The sequence below is a fragment of the Lepisma saccharinum genome, chromosome 17, assembly GCF_977018435.1.
Source record: "Lepisma saccharinum chromosome 17, izLepSacc3.1, whole genome shotgun sequence".
NCBI lineage: Eukaryota > Metazoa > Arthropoda > Insecta > Zygentoma > Lepismatidae > Lepisma > Lepisma saccharinum.
In genome coordinates, this window is record NC_139245.1 from 42,949,260 (window position 1) to 42,962,437 (window position 13,178).

A 13,178-nucleotide genomic window follows, 5' to 3' on the forward strand; every position below is an offset into this window, starting at 1 on the left:
ATAATAATAATATTTCCATAAGCTCTTCGTGCTTTGCGAAGGAAACTGTACAAGTCGTTATTAATTAGTAAGCCAGGTTCTGTCTTTCTAATTCCTTCATTTTCGTTGGTTGTTAGGATGATATTTCTGTGTATTTGTCACGATTTGTCACATAGGGTTACGAGCCACCGACTTTACATACGAATCGATATTAATGCATAGAATGTGCACAAACTTCGTTAAAAGAATTAATACTTCATGTCACCTATTAAAATTGAATGTTTTGTAACCAAACGCACGTAACTGCATAAATGCGTTTCAACGGTCCGAAATCTTTATATCGCCTTCAAACCCTTAAGGTTTTGAAAAATAAATACTCATAATCTCTGCAGGGCAAGATCACATTCGTGTAGAATGCCATTAGATTGATTGCGAATATCCTTTACACTCGTGAATGTTTTGGTAACAAATGAAATCTGTCTGCATGACTCCGCGAGACATCTAGTGGTTGACCGTGAAAGGTTTAAGAATTGTTAATTCACAGCCTTGAATAGCTGTTGATTAGACGGATGATTCAAGACGGTTTTATCGACGATACAGAATGGTGGAACTAGTTTCTAAGTACAAATGTACTCAAGAAGGAAAAGGATTCTAAAAAGAAGAAGAGGAAGAAACGTGAAAAATATGTCAGCATTATATTCGACTGTATCCTACAAAAAAAAGTACCCTACTTAAGGCTGAACGTTTGGAATTGTCCATGTGTTGGACGCTTTCCAAATCCAGTGTACGTTTTCTTCTTTTTTCGCCATACTAAACGACTTTCCATAATAAGCAGACGTTAGGAATAGCCCACTGTGCTTCGGAAAATAACGACTGGCTGTCTATGATTTTAATGCCTAGACACGGTTGAAAGGATTCGTGGAGCCTTTTCCCCGGGCGATTTCCCACTAGCCAACTCGCAGGAGGCAACAGCTACGTAAATATGTGGAGGACGAGAGAAAAATGTAGATCTGCAATTAAAATGAATTCTTCTCAAACGCCCAGGTAGCAAAGACCAATAATTGAATCGCCAAGGGATTACACGTAGCCATTCGGTAAGGCGACAGGATAGAACCACATTTGACGTGCCAATTCCATCCAAGACAAATGCGTCCTTCCTTTGCGAAGGGAAGAAGCTAATCTGCTGGGTACTTGTTTGCATGAATCTTAGCACGAAAGTTAACCCAAGGTAAAATAATTCACGCCTGGCACGTCCGGATACAAGGGCAAATAGTTATGCGTGGAATAATGTGGCTGTAATTTGCACTTGAGAAATTGTTCTTCTTTCTCTTCTATCTGTGCCGAGACTTATTACTGTTATTAACAGTTCTGACCAGCGTTTGGGATAGTGTGAATTTCTTTATTAGTTGCTCATTAAAACGATTTGCTGTATTGCTTAGTTTTTTTATCGTCGCTGAAAATAAGGGTTCACCTACAACAGGTAACGAATGCAGTTCTTATTTAATTGTGTGTCCTTTTAGAGAGAATTACATGTGGATAATTTCAACGTGTCAGAGTGTGAATTGAAAGCTAATTACTTTTACCGAGAGCACGACACAACGTTTGTAAAGCAAGACGAGAACGGCAGAAATCAAGTGCAAATTGGGCGTGGTTTCAATTTGTGCAAGTAATTAAGAGGTGCATAAAAAGATAGCGTCCTTCTCCGTGGCCGTGCGGTCTCCGACTGCGAGACAGCATGGGTTCGAGTCCGCTTGGGTTCAGTCTCTGGGTTTTCGGCGTGTCTATAGGACCGGTGGCAACCCACCATCGTGAGGAAATTTGGGAGCTATGAGTGAGTACAGTGTTATGATTCGGAAGGTTCATTTACAATTTAAGAGAAAATCAAAATGATTATGCTACATGGGCGTTCAGAGTTGCCGTTTGTTCCCCGTGGAAAATGTATGCCAGTCTATAATTAGATATTTCACACATTTCATCTCATTTCAGTCACAGTAATTATCATAAAATACTGATAATTGCAAGCAGCGGCGGCGCCAGACATTCTGGTATGAATGGGCCACGATATGGCCGTCGAATATTGGTGGAATACATTTTCAAATAAAAATGCATTTTATATTCACGTTATTCTTATTATTTCATAACCCAAATAAGAATTTGTTTTTCAATTCGAAAATAAATTCTTGGAAGTATAAATTGGAGTAAGAAAATTATGCAAACTCAAATGTTGTATTGCAGAAGTGTTAAATTTTAGGATCCAGGGATTCGTAGAGTGTGCTCGGAAACCAGATGTCCTGGGTTCGAATCTTCTAACATTTCACTTCATATTCATCATTAGCGTTATCATCATCTGTATACTTTCATTTTATTTTTATCACGATATTTGCCCTGTACATTTTGAAGGGGTAAACGCTTGCCCCCTGCCCCGAAAAAATATTGCGAACGACTCCGATAACAATTGAATTAGTCAAATAAATACGTACATCGATTTTTCTCATGCCTTTCCAACTAACGGAGAGAGTTCGTCATTACTCCTACAGATGGCGGCCTCTGCCTTCGTACTGAAACTGCCCTCTGTGCGCGGTTGCATGAACTAAGTGCAGAAGGGTTACATTTTCGCATTTCGCTACATCACAGATAAACGTATAACGTAATACGTTTATCTATGGTTGTGCTTAAAGAATACAATGTTTCAAATGACACGCAAAGCTTTTATCTATAGTAACCTGAAAACCGTGATATTTAGACTTTTTGTCCGTCTTGAAGCCTTGTCGTTTGCAGTGGCGAAGCGTGCCGTCTCTGGAAGGGTAGGCACAGGACGGAGCAGGGTTTGGGGGGAGGGGAAGATGTGATTTTTTTTTTTTAACAGTAGTATGTTAAAATATAGCCCCTAGAAAATAAAAGATAACATATTGCCTGAATCTCGTCTACTTAAGTCGGGATAGTGATTGTAAAGAATAATGTAGTGATTAACGCTTTCGCCTTATAATCAAGAAGTAGAAGGTTCGATTCCTCCTGGAGGCATTGGTTCAGATTCTACTTTAATCTAGTCTCGATTAGATATCTGAGAATAAAGGCGCTTCTGTCTCGAAGGTCAGAAAAAAGTGACAATGAGACTCGATGTTCTGACCACGCGTCACCCAATGAAAAAGCCGTTCTGTCAGGCCCTAGCCATCTTACATTTGTTAGATTAAAGCTGCTCGTAAAAATTATTTGCTACTTCAATAACAGTATTGTAAATGTTTCTCGCATTACAGAAATGGTTGGTTCACTTGATCGTCACTTAGCGTTTATTTCTTTTTAATGCTGACCTCCGCGGCAGATTGGTTATAACAGCGTGCTACGACAAGGGCCTCAGGTTCGAATTCCCACCTGGGCATAGATGTTCTTCGTGAGTGTCCCTTCGTCAATGTCATCATATTATCGCTCATTCTCATCTTCCCAATTAGCCAAAAATGGCAAAAAGCCAAGTAAAATAAACTAAATCTATCAATCAATTATTTCTTTTTAACTTTTTATGCATATAATTCTTCTTCAACAGGCGACTTTTTAAAAAATATTATAATATGATTTAGAAAATGAAATGCTAAATGAGAACACGGACTGTGTTACACACCGACCAGAAAATTTCAGTAACACGGATTTTCTCTATACGTTTGCATTGTACGTACTTTGCCCCATTTTAAAAGTAGCGCGTTTTCAGTTATGTTACTAATCATGAAAGGAAATTTCGCCTCAATATCCCTTTCCTCAAAGAAATAAAATACTTTCCCTCTCTGAATCAAGATTGGTGTGGGGCACATCCAGCAGCTAACACTTCGCGAAAAGCGGTTCCTCAAAAGAGCTGAAAGCACCAAACTTAACACTGGTAACCAACTTGCATGCATTATTTGCAGTTAGAATTCTAATAATGCCTACTTTGATAGGTTAGGAGGCCAGGCTTAGAGGTGTTAGCAACACATTTTCGCTACATGTTAGCAGCTGGGTGTGCTCCGCTCCCGGCACAGCTCTGAATCTTCCATGGAAACACTGCTTCAACAAGCTCTGTACGTCCACTGCCTGCTTCGTCACGCGCTCGTACACGATCGGCACTCTTCGGAAGTCAGGGAGAGGGGGTGAGAGAGAGAAAAGAGGCCGGCCTCTTAGGTTACATTACAGGCGAACGTACCCCTGAAATTATGCTTTCCCGCACGAATCACACAGGTTGTTATGGGACCAGCTGAGGCACTCTCAGGCGGGCCTCGCTGAATGCTCAGATACGGTTCCAGGCAGGGTTGCAAACTTGCGGTAATTATCGGAAGACCAAGATTTTCAGTTTTCTTTTATTAAGCGTCGTTTAATGAAATTTATAAGTAATAAAATAATCCGTTATAGACAAATATATTAGGGTAGGCCCGGCCTCCGGTCCTCATAGGACGCTTCGCCACTGGTTGTTTGACATAATTTCGGAAACTCCAGAAATTACTCTTGTGTAATTAATGAGGCGTCAGATTTTTTTTTTTCAGAATAATAACTGGCCTCCATCATGGCTGCTCGATCCCACAATGCAACAGTTTGTGACGTAGCTGAAACACACCTATAGAAGATATGTTTATTTTTTCACGGCGTCATATTTCGAAGTTTTCTAACTTATGCCATGTTTACTTGTGGATTGAAACCAATATTGGTTGCTTGCAACGTCTGATGGGTTTGGAAATAGCGGTTACATGGGATGAGTGAAGAGAGTAATTTAAAAGCATATAATCTTAATTGGAAACACAAACAGTCCAGAATTTTGTCAACAGGCACAGACAACGTGTGTCTAAGTACTGGTTATACAATCGCATGGATAATCACAAATTATAATGGAACTATTTATGTTACAAATATAATTTATTGTCAATCTCCGTGGCGTAGTGGTTAGCAGAGCGCACTAGGACGAAGGGTCTCGGGTTCGAATCCCGGTCCTGAGCATGGGTGTTCCTCACCTTCATCTTCACGATTAGCCAAAAGTGGCAGAAAAGCGAAGTAAAACAAACCAAATCGAGAGCATACACACGCTCGACAAGTTTATCAGCCGGGAATTGAAACCGTGATATCCCGAATGCGAGGTCGTTATGCCTGAAGTCCTGATTCGAACGCCAGTTCGTTATACAGGTCGAGAGGAAACCGGCCGGACGCGTATCTGGTTTCGAGCCAGTACCTGTTTTTTTTTTTTTCTTTTCTGAAAAGCGCTGTTTGCTGACACTTTTACCTGCAGTTTAGATATCCAACGCGAACTGCGACGACGTTATACTCCCAAATTTTCCAGAATTGTGTGTGTGTGTGCGTGGGTTTGTGTAAATAGCACATCACAATCACACAACCTAGCAAAGGCTTTGTCCGAAAGGTAGGAAGTATAGTGGAACCACAAGGAAAGAAACCTGCGCAGACTCCATCGCGCTGGCGGGTGGGGGAAAAATACAGGAGGAAGGAGCCTTCAGAGCGGCCAACGTCAGTGTTGCCAGACCTATTGATTTCTCGGTAGGATTCCATAATAAACTATTGCTATGGCACCTCCGACGACCTGCTCAAAAACAAGTTTCCTGGTCACATTACTTGAACATGGAGGGGAGAGTGGAACTCCACTCAGCCATGAAAAGTGCTGTTTGAACTGTGAAATTATGCCAAACGATGTGCTAGGACATTATTATTATTTTATTACTATTGCTACATTACCATGGGCTTCCGGAAGGGGGGGCGTGGCCCCCCTGGAAAATGAAAGTCAACCAAAAATTATATATTTTTCACATATAATTTCATTTCAACTGCAATCATGTGTGTTAATTATTGCATGCATATGATACATTGAAATTTAAGCAATTTTTTTGAGGGAACAACACTATTATTGTGGAAAATGTGCTTTTGTTTGCCCCCCCTGGAAAAAAATACCTTCCTTGCCCCTGCCTGGAAAAAATCCTGCGGACGTCCATGTACATTACTATTTTTAGATGGTTGTATTTTATCCCACCCGAAAATCTATTTCTCTTTTAGTTATTTTACGTCGCTTTTGTGCCTCTACGGGTAAGTACGACAATATGGATGAATGAAAAACTGATGAAATGAATGAAGTGACACAAACACAGTGAAACGTCCTTGCCTTACTAAGTAGAAATACTGACTTCGTAGCGTGGGCAAATTATTTTATATATGTATGTGTGTGTGTGTGTGTGTGTGTCTATTATATATGAAATGCAGCAACATAGAGGCAGCATAACTGACGAATAAAGCATGTGAGTGTTAATAACAAGAAATTTGCTAGAGAACGAAGCGGCATAGTTCAATTACAAAGGAAATAATGCACCCCCTCCCACGTAGTTGCTTGGAACTTTCATCGGCTTGAAAATACTTAATTTTCTATCCTTAATATACTATTCTATACTTAAATACTTAATTTTCTACAAAATTATAAAGTGGCATAGACGTCCAGAAGGAAGTGCATGGATTGTCGCCACCTCCCTTCCCCTTCTGGAAAATGAACGTTGACATAAAAGTACCTATTATTTCAGACGTATGAGTTGATTTCAGTTACAGTAATTTATATCCATTATTATAATAGGGATGTAGGAACGTGATAATTTCAAACTCAAGTGGTGTTTTCTGAGAGGGCAACATTAGGCTATACGGGGTAATATGCCTCGTTTACCCGCCTGATAAAAATACATTGTTTCCCCCTCGCTGGAAAAAAATCTGCAGACATCCTCTTGTCCCCCAGTGCGCCCCCCTATGCCGCCCCCGAGAAGGTCGTTCATCCGCTACTATTAGATCATCGGATTTTATAGCAGATCTTCTGGTTTCCCAAGGAACAATCTCCCGATTTTTTCAAGTCTCACCTGGCACAGATAACGGCAGGGAAAATGCGCGAACGCTTTTAAGGGAAGGTTTTTTTCCTTGTGGTCGAGCTATACAGACTAGAAGTATAGTCTTCACGGAAGTGACGTCACCTAGTGTGGTTCGGAAGCGCCAAGTACGCAAGCCGTCGAGACCATAGCTCGGAGTACGGATCGTTGCAGACTTGGATCATGTGATTTCCGCATTCGTTGTTTATTTGTTTGATATCAAGGAGGTAGTAACACTGGTTAAGGCCAGCAAGTTTTTGGTTGAAGTTCTTGTAATGTGTGGAAAATATGTATAAGAACATTTGAAAATGCTATGTGATTTCTATGGTGAAAAACAAGTGTTTAAATGGCGAGGAAAACAACGAGTACTCAGTTTTATCTACTGGCGCTGCAGTCGAAGTGCTCCACGACTTGAAGAGCACACTGCAAGACATAGTCGGAGGATGCTCGCTTCAAGTATGGTGTAGCACCTTTCGGGCACGGCCCAAGATAACCGCAACCTCACGTTATGAAATCTAAAGAAACTGAATTGGCAACATGTGATTTACTCCACGTGGACTTGACAAGCACTGTCAGTTCCTAAAACGGACGCTATTGGTGGGAAACGTTTGAGGGGAGGGTTCACTGGTCTCCACGTGAACTTGACATATGGTTGTCAGAGGGAAACTGATCTTTCGGAAATTTCTTTGAAGTAAAGTGGTGTTCGGATCAAGACTCGAACTTTACCCGAACCGCTTCGCCATCGCGTTGTGCGCCACTTGCACACAACGTAAAGCAGTTGCAAGCCAGTGCATCGACGCTTCCAGGAATCCCATGCGTCATCCTTAATTAAACATCGCCTGCGGTGGCTACCATGAATGTCACTTGTTCTTCTTTTATCCTTTCCGCACTCGGGGAGGGAGCCACACCTTTTCCGGTAAAGAATAGTAAACGCAGCAGAACACAATCAACCGACTTCTCGGAAAGGAGAGAATTGTTTGGTTTCACTTGTCTGTTTCGAACCCGCTGCACTTGACCCCGAAGTCAATGGATCACGGAAGATACGGGTCGCTGACTCACTTGAGCTATCTACGCCTCTCAAGAAAGGTTGTTCGTTTCCTCTGGAGGGCACGAATCCATAAATCTGGTATTTCGAGAGAGAGGATACATCCACCCCACCTTCCTCTCAGCCCCAGTTGGTGCCAACTTCTGAAAAACATTAGGTGGGCTGAACTAGGAGATTTGTTTTATAATTTACGCAATAATATATGTCAGAACTAGGCTGAGGCAGGATTGCCCATGAAATGCCTCTTCTGTTCCTTAGCCAGAAAATGCAACATTTTACGTCTAAAACCGTTACAGGCCATTTCTGAGTCGAACATATTAATTTTAGAGTGACCTCTTTACTAATTTTAGTCATAAGTGACTATTTCGAAGACAACTGCGGTTTACAGGCCCGTAGCGAGCAAGACTACTAGAAGGAAAGGCTGGGGTCAGACACGCCTCTTTTCGCGACTGCCGCGGGTGTGACGTCATGGGCGGACAAAACCCAGCTGAGTCTTTACCCCATACGGAAAGAAACGTGGAAAGGCTGATCTGTTTTGTTCTTTTCGCTCCTTTTTTCTTGTATTTCTGGATTGTTGGGTTCAGGGTGCGAAATCCTGGAGGGGACGAGGGGGATTCCCCCCACCAACAATCTTGGCCTCAAAAATCCCTCACCAAAAATTTCCCGGGGGAAAGAGTTTTTTGTTATAACAATGAAAAGATAAGCAATTACTTTTAATTTCAAATATACTTTACTAAGAATAATATCGAAAACACACACAAATTAGTGTGGTTGTGAGTGTTGAATGCTTTCTGCCTCAAGAGATCATTAACAAATCTACATCAATACGCACAGTAAAAGTAAAACAAGAATGCAAAACAATAATAACTATGAAATCTAACTAAACAAAAACTTACACATAATAAAACCACTTCAACTATGTCATAATTTATTAACATCTTTAACCGGTTAGTAATGAAATTAGTTAGCTGCTTTACACTATCTGATATGTATGAAAGTAACAAATTAATTTCGAATTAATAATAATTCTTTTAATTGAGTAATTTATTTTTACTTTTAATAACATTACAAATATGTACATCGTATAATTCAGACATATGTTTGTGGGGAGGGGGTTGTAGGTTAAGAACTTTCTCCCCCTCACCAGTTTTCAATGATTTCGCACCCTGGTGGGTTGTGAGGTGTTGCAGTTCACAATACCTTCAGTGAGGTGTTGCGACGTGCCGTGATCTCCGATGAAAAAATAAAAACAGCGGGTGACAATATATAACTGAACACATCGCATCTAACGAGACTAATTAGTGGATTGCGATACCAGTAGTCTCATTACACAACATCAGGCTACCATACACTTCAATTGGGTTACAATTATTAGAATAAAAAATAATAATATTGTAATTTTTTAATAAAGGCTCTCACGTGTATAGTAAGATAAAAACTACAAGCATACCCCTCCCAATTTAATATCCAGTCCCCCACCAAAATTCCTATGTCAATTTTAGGTTCACTGTTGGTATTGAAGAGTTGAATCTCGACCTCCTCCAAATAATTTAATTCTCAATCGCCATACCAAAATTCCCACAACAGTCTAAGCGCAACAGTAATTAATACTCAAGACTTGGCCATCTCCCATCCTAGTGCTCAATTTCCTTACTATAGAGTTGGAAACTTCCCCAACCAAGGGTAATTCCACATCAGAATTCACGATAAAAATTTAAGGTTTAATATGTAATAGCTGGCTGGATATTGTGCACCTCAAATAGTAGATACCGTGTTGCCGAGAGACGACACTGGTATGTCTCGTCGCGTGAAAATTCCATCTCTTCTCGTGTCTAGTCTCGTTAACAACACTAATAATACATAGTAACTGTTATAATTCCCTTGGAAATACACAACTTGCTATTTATATACGAGTGATGCTTAAATGACAACGTAGTTCAACTTCCGTCCTCCATTGTTCTATTATTTATTCAGTCAAATTTTCATCACAATCCCCCCCCCCCCCCAAAGTTAAGCGGACTCAACCAGCTTTCACATACCCGCCTGTGGGCACCCCTGTTCGACATCCCACTGATTATATATATACGTATATAAAGTGACCCTCGACTTTCTTCAGTTCTATGTCTCAAGTTTTTGTTCAGTCCAAAGTTGTTTAAAGTGTTTGTGACATAACACACACGGAACTTCCTCACATTCCTCCCTGTGTAGTTCAAAGATTCATAAGACTCAGAATTGTAATCTGAATAAGGAAAATTAATGAAGAAATAAATATCAATAGTTGAAGCAAAGTTACCAAATTTGAAGAAGTAAGTGAAAACAGCTCCTCTCTCACTCCTAAAAGAGAGCATAGATGAGGATGTTTTCTTTTACATATTCAACTTATCCATAATTTTGGCTTTCTGCCTTTCTTTATTTAACAAAATTATTTTACGCATTCAACATATATTTTTCTTTCTGCCCTAACAAAACGCATTACTAGGTGAATTAACCCAATTTTACATGAAACCTAATGTTTCACAGAGGAATGTGACGACATATAAACTACCGATAAAATGTGTGCGTAAATGGCTGTGTAATCCATCTGTAAGGACATACGTTATGTCGGATCCTAAGTAAGTGTGTGTATTCACTCCCAATTAGCTTCTGGGCATAATTGCTGCTCATTTTTGTTCATAATTACTGCTTTGATTCGGCTGTGAAACCGGAGCGTAGAGCGATCTACTCTACTAGTCTTGCGTAGCGAGGGGGCAGGCTAGCCTAGGACGCCATTGATAGATAGATAGATAACAAGCAATATGCAACGAAGAAATTTACACTTGGCACTCCAGGCCCGTGGCCCGAATTTTATTTCGGAGGGGACTCATCCCTTATCAGCAGCCACCATCTAAAGGCGGAAAAGAGAGGGGGTAGAAGCCATGAGGATAAATTTCTCAGTATATTACATCTTATTATACAAGATGTTTAATCCTGCTATGGAAGTAAAATTAATTACCACTGTACACTATTTAAATTATATATTTGTAGGATTTCTGGTGGGGCTTCAGCCGCTCGAGCCCTCTCCCTGACTGCGTGCTTGCTTGACAGAGATATATTCTGGTGACACATTGCTGATAATTATTCCCCAAAGTAGTAATAGTCCGTTTTTAAAGATGTTCTTCAGACACTATAGCTCTCGCCACGAAAACAGTCCAGTCAAGGTCGAAGCTTCCCCTTGCCTCCTCCACACCCCTGGCCCTCCAGGGTTGCCACACTTCTTCTAAGCTGCTCGGTTGACACTTCGCGCGTTGCAGTGGGCCTGGTCAAAGCAAACTATTGTAGGTGGCAGCACCCGTGTTGCGTCCCCACGCTTTTGATCGGCAATTGTTCTCCCATTTAAATACATGGGGAATTTGGAATTTGATGCCAAACGTGCTGCTATTACATTAAATTGGAAGTTTAATATCATCTTAACCTCAGAAATGATGTCTGAACATGATAGAGCTGTAGGAGTAAGACTTTTGAAAAGACGATCGTCAACAACAGAAAATATATCGGAACTCAAAGAAGCCTTAAAATTTGCACAGCACTTTTTTACGTCACTTGCAGTTTTCACAATTTAAGTGATCTATTGTTGAGAATCCGGTCAAGAATAATGTATAATAATTCCGCGCGACTGCACTTTTATTTTTATACTTGGTTTTAATAACTGACTTTTTTTCACGTGATATAATACTTTTCCACGTAGCTAGTAAATATGGTCCTTTGTTTTATATACATACATTTATCGTCAAGAATAGTTATTACATAAAATATTTTTTCTTCTGTTTCATGGCTCGCAACCTCTAGGGCTATCTTATTTACAGTTATTATAATTTTAAAATTGTTGTTACCAAGAAAAAGAAGGACGAAAGTACGAGGGGAGAATATCTGCTTAATACAATGAAAGCATACGTTAATATTAAATTATCGAATAGGGCATAATGTCAGTCATAGTGTATAATAAATAATATATATCATGCATTTACGCACATAATACATTTTTTCTTTATAATGTTGGAAGTTTCTTCCATTCCTACCCGCCGTTGAATTACACATGCTCGCAAGCAGAAAAAAAGCAAAGCATAGTGTAAAAATCTAATTTTTTGTATTATCGACCCATGGCAGCTAGAGACGACCCAAATGACGTCAGGTTTAGTGTTCTTTGTGCGTAAACGTACTATATTTAGCTCGTTTTCACAACCATTCCGTTGCGCTTTAATATATTAATTCTTAGGTTCAGGAGAATGTAATTTTCGGAACCATATGACTTTCTACATTATCTTAAAGCTTTGCTAAACCCATTTTTATTATCGATATACACGAGAAATTCTTACCGTCATTGAAAATAACGTTTGAATAACCATCCCATCGAGCTCCAATGTAAAGCTTAGGGCAATCAAATGACTAACGAAATTATTTAGGGACGCAACGGAGGTGGCGCCGCAACCGGAGAAGTTTGGCAATGAACAGCCCCGTTGATTTCGTCGGTTGAAATTATTGCTCTTTGACAACACTGTAGGTGGATGGTTTGACCTTCACTGGCTGTTTTCATGGCGAGAGCTTTAGGACATAACTGAAATATTCTTAAATGTGCTAAACTCTTTTTTTTAAATCAGAGATTCAAAATAGGAATCTTTAAATATAACCTATTTATATATTATTTTTAATGAGGTTTTCTTTGTTTCCTCATTTCAAAATTTGTATGATGTAAATATCAGAAACCATGGCATGAGAGGAAAATATCGAAGGACGCACATAAAATGAAGGTACTTGGTACTGGGGAAGGGGGGTGGGCAAACCACAATCTTGCCTAGGGGGCCAAAATATCTAGCTACGGGGCGAACTTTTTGAGTGTCTAATCCTGGAAAGTGAAAAATCTTTCGATGCTCATTATTTTTAGTGCCCATTTTGTACTTTTCATTGCTTTTTTGCCTGTTTTGAGAGTTTCACTGCCCATTGCTCCTTATTCTCGTTATAACCCCTTATCATCCTCTCCTTTCCTAATAACAATGTGACCACGGAGAGTGTAAATAATGCAGAACATTGAAAAGTATCATATTGGAGTGTATTTCTAAAATAATATATAATAACAGGTATATTATTGGTGGGCTCGAGCCCCATATGCCCATTTAAGTTGGCACCACTACTCCCACTCCCCCGAAAATTAAAGCAAAAAACTTGTTTACTGTTGTATGATATTAAGATGATTAATTTCCACAGAACTTACAGTGGGTTTCATGTGACGTCAGGATTCGCACCGCCGCCATGTTTGCGGCGAAGTT